A 10596-nucleotide genomic window follows, 5' to 3' on the forward strand; every position below is an offset into this window, starting at 1 on the left:
TTATTGACAAAAACACTTTTTAATTTGATCTTGAAAAAAAAAATAAATAAATAAAAAAAAAAAAAAAAAAAGGAATGTGAAAGTGAAAGTGAAGTGAAAATGTGTATTTTTTTAAAAGGATGTTTAAAATGTGACACCCATTTCAAACTTGTTTTGAGTGTGATCTGCAATTCTAATCACCCTGTCTGCTCTTCAGAACAAAAGTCAACACTCCAAATACAGAGCGGGACACTTCTGTCTGTCTCTTATCCTAATCCAGATTGGCTACATGCATCGTCTGGTGTGTTTTTGAAATCTGTTACTGCATCTGGGACTGCACTGCCAGACTCTGTCGCTGCTCAAACTGGATTAAATCAAACAGTGTTGGCAGAACAACAGTGCAACACCTAAAAAAGTGTTAAAGGTCCTTGAAATTCAACACAGCTGTCAGGGGCCCCAGCTCAAGGTCAGCACTCTTATCCATTCTTTAAGAATTTTCTGATGGATGCAAAGGTCATTTAGAGGCAGGTGTACATCTCTTTCTCTAACTCTCTCTGTGTTAGAAATCTATGCCAGTCATAAATGCTGTGGAGATTTGGCTGAATGAAAAGCCAATAGATTGCAATACTGGTAACTGACAGAGAAAACATTATCTTTCTGCAGGCTGAGCTATTTGTACACAGTTAAGGAATTCTTTGTATTATAATATGGGCTATAACATAAACTCTTGTCATGTGGGTTTACAGGTTATAAACAAAGGTAGCATATAAGTAATCTACACAGCCCCAGTGGCTAAATCCATGTCTTCAGAAGCAATAGAATAGTTGTGGGTAAGAAACACATCAATATTAAAGTAAAAATTTTGCGATAAATCTCCACCTTTGACCATCCTCGACCAGTTATGGCGATTTGCACGATGAATGTGAATCAGCAAAAAACAAAAGCTGAAGAATATGGAAGTGAAAGTGGAGATTTATAGTAAGTAAAGGACTGAAATATTGATCTGTTTCTCACCCACATCTATTATTGTATATCACTTCTGAAGACATGGATTTAACCACTGGAGTCGTATGTATTACATTTATGCTTCCTTTATATACTTTTGGAGCTTCAAAGTTTTAGCCACCATTCACTTGCACTGTGTGGACCTACAGAGATGAGATATTCTTCTAAAAATCTATGTTTGAGTTCTGAAGAAAAAAATAAAGAAAGAAAGAAAGAAAGAAAAAAGAAAGAAAGAAAGTCATAAACACCAGAGATGGCCTGAGGGTGACCAATTAACAAGATCATTTTATTTTATTTTATTTTTTGGGGGGTGAACTATTCCTTTAACTACTGTTTATTAAGAGTCATCATGAAATCACACTTATTATTCCATGGACTTGTTTGTGAGGCAGGTGAGAGTACCTGGATTGGAAATGGTGGCTTAGGTACTGACCACCTGTTGTCAGAACTGTTCATGGGAAGAATGACAGTGTGGATCCAGATAGAATAAACAGGTTTTTGGTGGTTTTGATGATGAGAGCTTGATCATGGTACACCAGGGGAGGCCTTACTAACAACACAAAACCTATTTCAATTACCAATGCAAAATGCTTCTTAAAAGCACAATACCGTTTTTTTTTTGCAAATTTTTTGGCAGCTTGAACTTGGTATTACTTGATTTGAGAGAGGTATGAAAGAATGGAAAATAGATTTTTAGAAAAGCAGAGAGATTTTGTATGTATGAGCCACCTGGAGAGGTTTAATGATGGTTTGGGTTTGTGCTTTTCTATCTGTCCATTTCTGTGTTGTTCTGTCTGTTTTTACATTCTCTCAATAGTTTCTGTGTTTGTCTGTTGTGTCTCCTACAGTATTTTTCTCTCTAATAAGTATGCAGACACTTTCAAGAATTGCTTTAATTACATTTGAAGGCAATTCTAGAATGCTTTATTCAGCTGCATCCATTTTAGGGATGTTAAAATAATTGCAAACAGAACACTGAGTGAAAACATGCTTATTTTCTGAACCCCAAAACAATTTGAGCATAAACTAAAATGAATAATTATTTGACACTCCTCTCCACCATCTGATTTGTCCTAAATATAATTTTTCAAAACAACAATTTCCATATGAATGAACTTTATATTACTTCTAGGCATTTGTTCGATATTAACTCACAACATATGGTTGTAAATACTAATTTCACAAATTTCTAATCTCAGTTCACTAGCATAAGCAGTCTTCCTGTTGTTCTACTTTTCCCCAGATTGAAAATTCTTTGAAGTTAAATATGTTTCTCCGAATTAACACTGAGAACTGGAAACATAATATTATAATGCAATAGTGTGTTCAAAATTGCAGCTAAATCCTTTTGTGTAAATCCGATGAAGTGTCAGCCAGCTGTCTACCTATTTCAATAACTGTTTTTTCATAAACTGACGGCATTATTTCACCAGATGTGACATCTCAGTCCTTATCTAAATAAATACACCTTGTTTCATGAACAATATTCTGTTACACTGCTCTGAACTTATTTAAAAAGGAGTTATTACCCTAACACAAACACATACGATTAAAAACACTCTGGCATGAATCTTTCTATTTGTTGTGTTTGACACTGAAGCAATGTGGAGATGCAGAGTCATTTTGCATGCTGCACACTCAGGGCATATTACGCATTCATTCCACACAATGTGATTAAATGCTTGTTTTCATAGAAAATGCACTGAATATGAACAACACCACCACTTTCCTGAGGGAAAACACTGCTTTTATGAGCTTTTAGACACTTTGCATTCTAATCTCCTAATCTTTAGGGCGATTTGCCATGCCAGCCATGGCAGTTAATCAAAACCCCACCTGCAATTCATTTATTCTTTCATGAATTCCCACTTGTGTCCCTCTGTACAAATCTTCTAAAAATATTGCTGAAGTTATTGGCAGTTTTCTGCCATGAACAGGTGAATATCATTTGTTGAAGTTGTGGTTGAGGTCCCTTTTGACCTCTGTGTGTGAGAGAGAAGGAGGTGGTTTGATTAGTTTGCTTGGCCAATCGTACTGCACACAGTCTAGATTAAACCTCGCAAGGTCCTGATAATTACTTAGCCATCAAGGAATGTAAATCTGCCACATCTCATCTTTATTCAGGTAGAAATTTTCATAATGACTCTTAGCTCTGAGATAATACATATATATGACAGGGGCAAAATAGTGTTCAGTGTGAATGGCTCCAAAATCAGTCACATAATAGTTAATTTAAGTGGTTGTCAGCAAGGCTAAAATCAATCAACTTCTATTTCTTTTTTTATTCATCATAAGTAAAAGGTCTAAAAAGTCAGGCACTTTACGATATTGACTTGTAGCCACACAATATGTTTATATTGTCTCTAAGAGAGAAATTAAATGTCAGTATTTCCAACTGTGCACAATTAGTTCCGCTAGAGTGTAAAACGGTCTGAAAACATGAAGCTATGGTCAGCGTTATTGACGGCTATAGCAGAGGTATTGGATTTTCCAGCATGCCTGAAGATGATGATTCATTTTCTGCTGTTCTGAGTCCATTCTCATATTGTTTTACCACCCTTCTGTTACTGGACCAACTAAGAATAAACCAAGTCTTAAATGTTGTCTGTATCTAGAAATCTTTAAAAGAGATAGAGAGAGAAAAAATACAACAAAGATTATTCCTTTCTCATTTTCTTGCATCATTTGATTTCTTAAATCATTTTACTAGTTTTCTGTATACTTTAGAGGCAAGGTTTTGGGTCATATTTCTGGTTAGTGAGTAGGAAATGTTTATTAATATGAATATAAACTTCAAATAAATCATGCTACAGCCATCAGTATCCATAGAGTATTATTAGAATTCATATCCTAACTAAAAACATATGGCAATACTAGGATAATGTATCCAAAATCCACAAGAGATGCTGTCCACACACTGAATGACAAACAGACTGAAAATGTCTATTATATATATATATATATATATATATATACATACATACACACACACTGATCAGCCACAACATTAAAACTACTGACAGGTGAAGTGAATAATATTTATTATCTCGTTACAGTGGCACTGTCAAAGGGTGGGATATGTTAGGCAGCAAGTGAACAGTCAGTTCTTGAATTTCATGTGTTGGAAGCAGGAAAAATGGGCAAGTTGTGATGGCTAAACGACTGGGTCAGAGCATCTCCAAAATGGCAGGTCTTGTGGGGTGTTCCTGGTATGCAGTGGTTAGTACCTACCAAAAGTGGTCCGAGGAAGGACAACCATTGAACCGGCGAAAGGGTCATGGGTGCCCAAGGCTCATTGATGTGAGTGGGGAGCAAAGGCTAGCCCGTCTGGTCCGATCCCACAGAAGAGCTACTGTAGCACAAATTGCTGAAAAACGTAATGCTGGCCATGATAGAAAGGTGTCAGAACACACAGTGCATCACAGCATGCTGTGTATGGGGCTGCGTAGCCGTAGACCAGTCAGAGTGCCCATGCTGACCCCTGTCCACCGTTGAATATGCCTTCAATGAGCACGTGAGCATCAGAACTGGACCATGGAGCAATGGAAGAAGGTGGCCTGGTCTGATGAATCACGTTTTCTTTTAGATCATGTGGACGGCCGGGTGTGTGTGCATTGTTTACCTGGGGAAAAGATGGAAGCAGGATGCACCATGGGAAGAAGGCAGGCCGTCCAAGGCAGTGTGATGCTCTGGGCGATGTTCTGCTGGGAAACCTTGGGTCCTGGCATTCATGTGGATGTTACTTTGACACGTAGCACCTACCTAAAGATTGTTGCAGACCATGTACACCCCTTCATGGCAACGGTATTCCCTGATGGTAGTGGCCTCTTTCAGCAGGATAGTGCACCCTGCTACACTGCAAAAATTGTTCAGGTGTCACATATTCCCTGTTTTTGTACTGACTTTTATGTTGAAATTCTTGTTTAGTTCCCATCTTCCTGTTTCCTCCTGCGGCTCCCCCCACTCCCCCAGAGACTATTCCTCCTGCGGCTCCGCCCGCTCCCCCAGAGACTATTCCTCCAGCGGCTCCGCCTGCTCCCTCAGAGACTCCTCCTACAGCGGCTCTGCCGCCTGACCCAGTCCCTGTCCTGCGGCCGCCTTCCAGGCCTCCTGACCCTGTCTCGGCCCTGTAGCCGCCTTCCAGGCCTCCTGACCCTGTCTCGACCCTGCGGCTGCCTCCCTGGCCACCTGAACCTGTCTCGGTCCTGCGGCCACCTCCCGGGACTCCTGACCCAGTCCCCACCTTGAGGTCATCTCCTTGGTCTCTTGGCTGTCCGCCTGATCTGCTCTGGTCTCCCTGGTCTTCTGGCCATCCGCCTGGTCTGCTCTGGTCTCCCTGGTCTCCTGGCCATCCGCCTAGTCTGCTCTGGTCTCCTTGGTCTCCTGGCCGTCTGCCTGATCTGCTCTGGTCTCCTGGCCATCTGCCTGATCTGCTCTGCAGCGTCGCCCTGGCTCTCCATCCCTCCAGCTCCGCCTTGGTTTCAAGCCTCCCTGACTTTGCCTTGTTCCTCTGCTCCCCTTGCCCCTTGTGCCCCCTTGAACTGCCTGTTTACCCCTTGTGCCCCCCTTAACTACCTGTTTTCCCACACGCCCAATGGCCAAATTTTATTTATTTATTTATTTATTTATTTATTTTTTTTTTTTGGAGTGTCTGGAATCCGCTCCTTAAAAGGTGGGCTCTGTCACATATTCCCTGATTTTTGTATTGACTTTTGTTGAAATTATTGTTTAGTTCCCATGTTCCTGATTCCTGTTAGTTTGTAGTCCTTTTGTAGTTGCATTTTATGATTAGTTTTCCCCTGATTGTTTTCACAGGTGTTCCTCATTCCCTTGTTTGCCCCTGTGTATTTAAGCCCTTGTTTTCCCTGTATCCTTGGTCAGTCTTCACATGTATTGTCATGTTCTGTACCTGGCTCCCTGTGTTTTGTTTTCATTTTTATTCTGAGTGACTTTGTTCATCTTTTGTTTCCATTAAAAGCTGCACTTAGATCCTCCATCCTTGCCAGCCTCATTACATCAGGAATGGTTTGAGGAACATGACAAAGAGTTCAAGATGTTGACTTGACCTCCAAATTCCCCAGATCTCAATCCGATTGAGCATCTATGGGATGTGCTGAACCATCAAGTCCGATCCATGGAAGCTCCACCTTGCAACTTACAATACTTAAAGGATCTGCTGCTAATTTCTTTGTACCACAGGACCTTCAGAGGTCTTGTGGAGTCCATGCCTCGATGGGTCAGAGCTGTTTTAGCGACATGAGGGGGACCTACACGATATTAGGCAGGTGTTTTTAATGTTGTGGCTGATCGGGGTGTATATATATATAGATAGATAGATAGATACACTCACTGGCCACTTTATTAGGAACAGCTGTACATCTACTTATGCATGTGATTATCTAATCAGCCAGTCATGTGGCAGCAGTGTAATGTATAAAATCATGTAGATATGGGTCAGGAGCTTCAGTTAATGTTCACATCAACCATCAGAATATGGAAAACAAATGTGATGTGTACCTAATGAAGTGGCCGGTGAGTGTGTATATAAGTTTTGTCTAAAATGTCCTTATGAGAAATAAATAAATACATTTAAAAAAAAAAGTTATTGTTAAGTGTGAAACCATAACATTTATGTGACTTATATAGCTCAGATTATTTATTCTTGGAAGAATTTGATGAGAAATATTTGAGTTCATATTGAAATATCTGACTTTTGTTTGCAGACTTTGGTATTTGGTTATTTCTCATCTTCTTACATTTTTCTTTTTGATCATCTTGATTAATTTGACTAGTTTTCTACATTTACAACATTTTAGAGTTAAAGATTTGGCTCATCATGTAGCCTATTTTCATGGCCAACGAGTACAAAATGTGTTTTCAAATGTGCATGCAAAGCTTGACTTCAAATTATTGATTCCATAGCCATCAGCCTCTCAAGAAAGTCATTAAAACTCACATCTTACCTGAAACATATGGGGGGGAAATGGGAAATTAAAATGTTTGAAAAGAAAAAATCAGAACGAGCCTGAAGTTTCAATCACATTCAACATGCGTGATTAAAAAACTGCCCTTCAAAAGACAGAAAATATTCTGCTGTCAGTGTGAAGAGACAGCTGTCAGGTTTGTTGTGGCAGTCGAGGGAAGAGTGAAGGAAGACTCTCATGTCTCGTTCACAGAAGTGTCATCCCTGATAAATAAAAGAGAGGCACCTGGGTGGTCAAAGAAGAGTCTGTTTAATGTCTAGACAGGGGAAGAGGTGGACCAAAGCCCTTGAGAGGCTAAAAAGAAGCCTGGACTGTTCATTCTGCATGCAATACTCTGTCATATGAAGGAAAACTAAAACCCCATAAGCACACATTGAGTTATGGAAATGCAGTTAGTCTCTGCTTACTATGTTTTATGCAATGAAAGAGACATTTACATTTCTTTACTCTTCACTCCAGAAGGACTCCAGAGGTTTCACAGAACGTGTGAGTTTTAAAAAATGTGTTTCTCCCTGCAGCAAAGCCATAACAGTCTTACGAGATATTACAGTATATTATTTTTATGTATATAGTCCTTTCAATTTGCTGCATTTTAACTTAAAGAGTAGTTCCATTCATCATTTACTAACCGGTATGTGGTTCCAAACACATATGACTTTCTTTCTTTGTGTAACAGTGAAGAAGATGTTTATTATGTGTGGCATTATGTGTGGCGGTGTGCATTTGTATGTTTGTTTAAAGCTACACTACTCTGGTTAGCCAGTAGGGTGTATTAATGTAGGTAGTGGAGCGTATCTGTGCTCAATTCAGCGGAGAAGTACAAAGCCCCTTTTCCTTCCTCCTGTCATTACTGACTCAGTCACAGACCCACTCACACCTCCCATATATTACTTTACCCCATGACCACAGACACACAACACTGAACATGGCCACCCTCCACCACACTGTATACACACACATACCACCATATCATTGGTTACTGCTCCTCACACCCCAAGTTCCCAAATAAAATAACCTCAAAAACAAACCAGCATTCCTCCTAACGGCTCTTCGCAAACACCCTGCTTATACTCAAAAAGTGTCACTTATGAGCTCCTACTGACACCAAACAGAATTGCAAAAATAACAAATGTTTTCAAATAGTTTTCTTAAACATTCCCCTCATCTGCCATTGGTCAGAAAGGCAGGTTGTCCTACCCCAAACTTATGTCATTGTTTGAGAAAATGTTGCTGTGTCAACCTACCTATAGATTACTTATAGATGTCTCTGAATACACTATTAATCTGGGATAGGAGAAGGTATTTTAAGATTGCATGCCCTTTAAAATAATTTTCCAGGTTCAAAACAAGTTAAGCTTAATTGACAGCATTTGTGGCATATGGCAGACATGTGGCACGTTTTGAATTGTCCCTACTTTTCTTAAAAAAAAAAGCAAAAATGTGGGTTACAGTGCAGCACTAACAATGAAAGTGAATTGGGCTAATCCGTAAACGTTAAAATACTTAATAATTCAAAAGTATAGCCACAAGACATAAATAATATGTGTTTAACATGGTTTTAGTGTGATAAAACCTCTTACTAACCTTTTTTAGTTATTTCCAATTTTACAACTTCTTTGCCATGGCGATGTAAAGCCATAAACACTAAAACCCTAAATCGACCATGAAAACAATGTTTTAAACAACTTTACCGCTCAAATAATTCACAATTTTTAACAATTGAATTAATGTAGGTGCTTTAATAAAATTGTAAGCTTCACATTTCTTCCTTTAAACACTCCAATAATTGGCCCCCATGCATTCACTTCCATTGTAAGTGCCTCACCTCGATGTTTGCATTTTGTTTTCAGAAAAGGAGGGACATTGCCAAATGATGTCATTTGAGCTTAACTTGTATTGAACCTGGAATATCCCTTTAAAAAAAGATACATGTCCGAGTCTTCATTTAGTGGTTACACAGCTGTGAGCTGTGAGTGTGTGGGTAACGCTATTGGCGGATCACCATCAGGTCAAAGCTGGAGAGAAAGAAGATTAGCATTAGCATGTGGCAAAAAGAGCTAATGAAGCACACGTAGCAGGTTATCATACGTATTTTCCTCACACAAATCAAATCTTTGGCCAATCTTCCAGTTGGATAATTGCTGACACGGATGTGATAAGAGAGATCTGTCAATCAATGGATGCCACATGGCTTCTCAATCCATGGTGTTTGCACAAATGGAATGGAAGTATTCGGCCTGTTTCATCTGGGGCTCTACCTTTCTGCTGCTCCAAAGACTCTTCTTGCTTGATTTCATTAACTGGGTGGGAGTAAAGCAAATTTGCCTTATGAGAAGCAATTACCGCACTGCTGACTGGTGCTTTTGTGTGCAGAGGAGACACTTCCCTTACCCTGTCCTCTTCTTCACATCTGAGACTTCTGCATCATTGATTTTAAATCAGAGTCAGACTTCACAGATATTTAGCCCTCCAACTCCGCTCATTAACTTGGTCAAATGATCATTTAGTGCCGTCTACAAGATCTTTTTTGTTTAGACACAAAGATGATGTATACAAAATTAAATATAAGGAAATATAAAGAAAATACAGAATATTTGACATTTTAAGTCATAAAATAGTACAGTGTTCTCCTCTATAAGACCTAGATCAGTATAAGGTCTGTATGTACTTTAAAAAGAAAGCACAAATCTAAAATGGATGAATAGACAAATGGATGACTGAATAGGTTAATGATAATATAATTTCTTTGTTACTAACCTTTACCATAAGTTAGTGTAAAATCAAAGTTCCTATATTTTACTACTTTAACCTGGTTTCATTGAATCATGACAGTTTCTTGGTAAAATTAACAGTAGAGGAGCTACAAAAACAACAACCACTTTTATTCCATTGCACACAAATCATGAGTAAAACACTAGATTATCAGTTTGTAAATATGTGCTTCTAGGCCAGTTCCTAACACAGAGCTGAATTATTACTTTTACAAGCGGATGACATGTAAGGTGTTACATTTTAATGTTTGCATTACATAATCAACTACATTTACAAGCTTGTTCAAGTGCAATCAAATTGCACAGTATCTCAACTGATAGAGCGTTGCATTTGCGTTTTTCATGTCACATTTGCTTTTTATCACACTGCCGGTTAGATTTAGGTTTAGGGTAGGGAGGTTGGTTTTGCTGACTTGAAAACTTGATTTTAGCGCCACTCAGTGGACATTTCACCTTAGAACTGCTGTGATACATGTAAGGACCCACATAATATAATTTTGCAAAAATGTCACAACAGTCACGCAATTTTTACAAGATCAGGATTTACCTCTTGGCGAGGATCACTTTTATTATTTTTCATATAAGGTTATGAATTTTGATAAAACCTTAAAACTGAGTATTAAACTTTTATGCATCACTCGACCATTTGTACTGCAGATGATACTTCAAATTGTGTGACTTATGAAGGAGATGTGTGCTACCAGGGCTGGTCAGCCCATTAGGTGACAAAGGCGACCACCTAGGGTGGCATCGCTCCGGGGGCGCCAATTACCAAGCCAATTTTAGCTTGTGTCCAAAATGTGTCGATCAAAATGTGCCCTGTGCACAGCACTGCCGCTCCCTATACGCATATTATG

The sequence above is a fragment of the Myxocyprinus asiaticus genome, chromosome 44 (assembly GCF_019703515.2).
Source record: "Myxocyprinus asiaticus isolate MX2 ecotype Aquarium Trade chromosome 44, UBuf_Myxa_2, whole genome shotgun sequence".
In the NCBI taxonomy this organism is placed as follows: Eukaryota; Metazoa; Chordata; class Actinopteri; order Cypriniformes; family Catostomidae; genus Myxocyprinus; species Myxocyprinus asiaticus.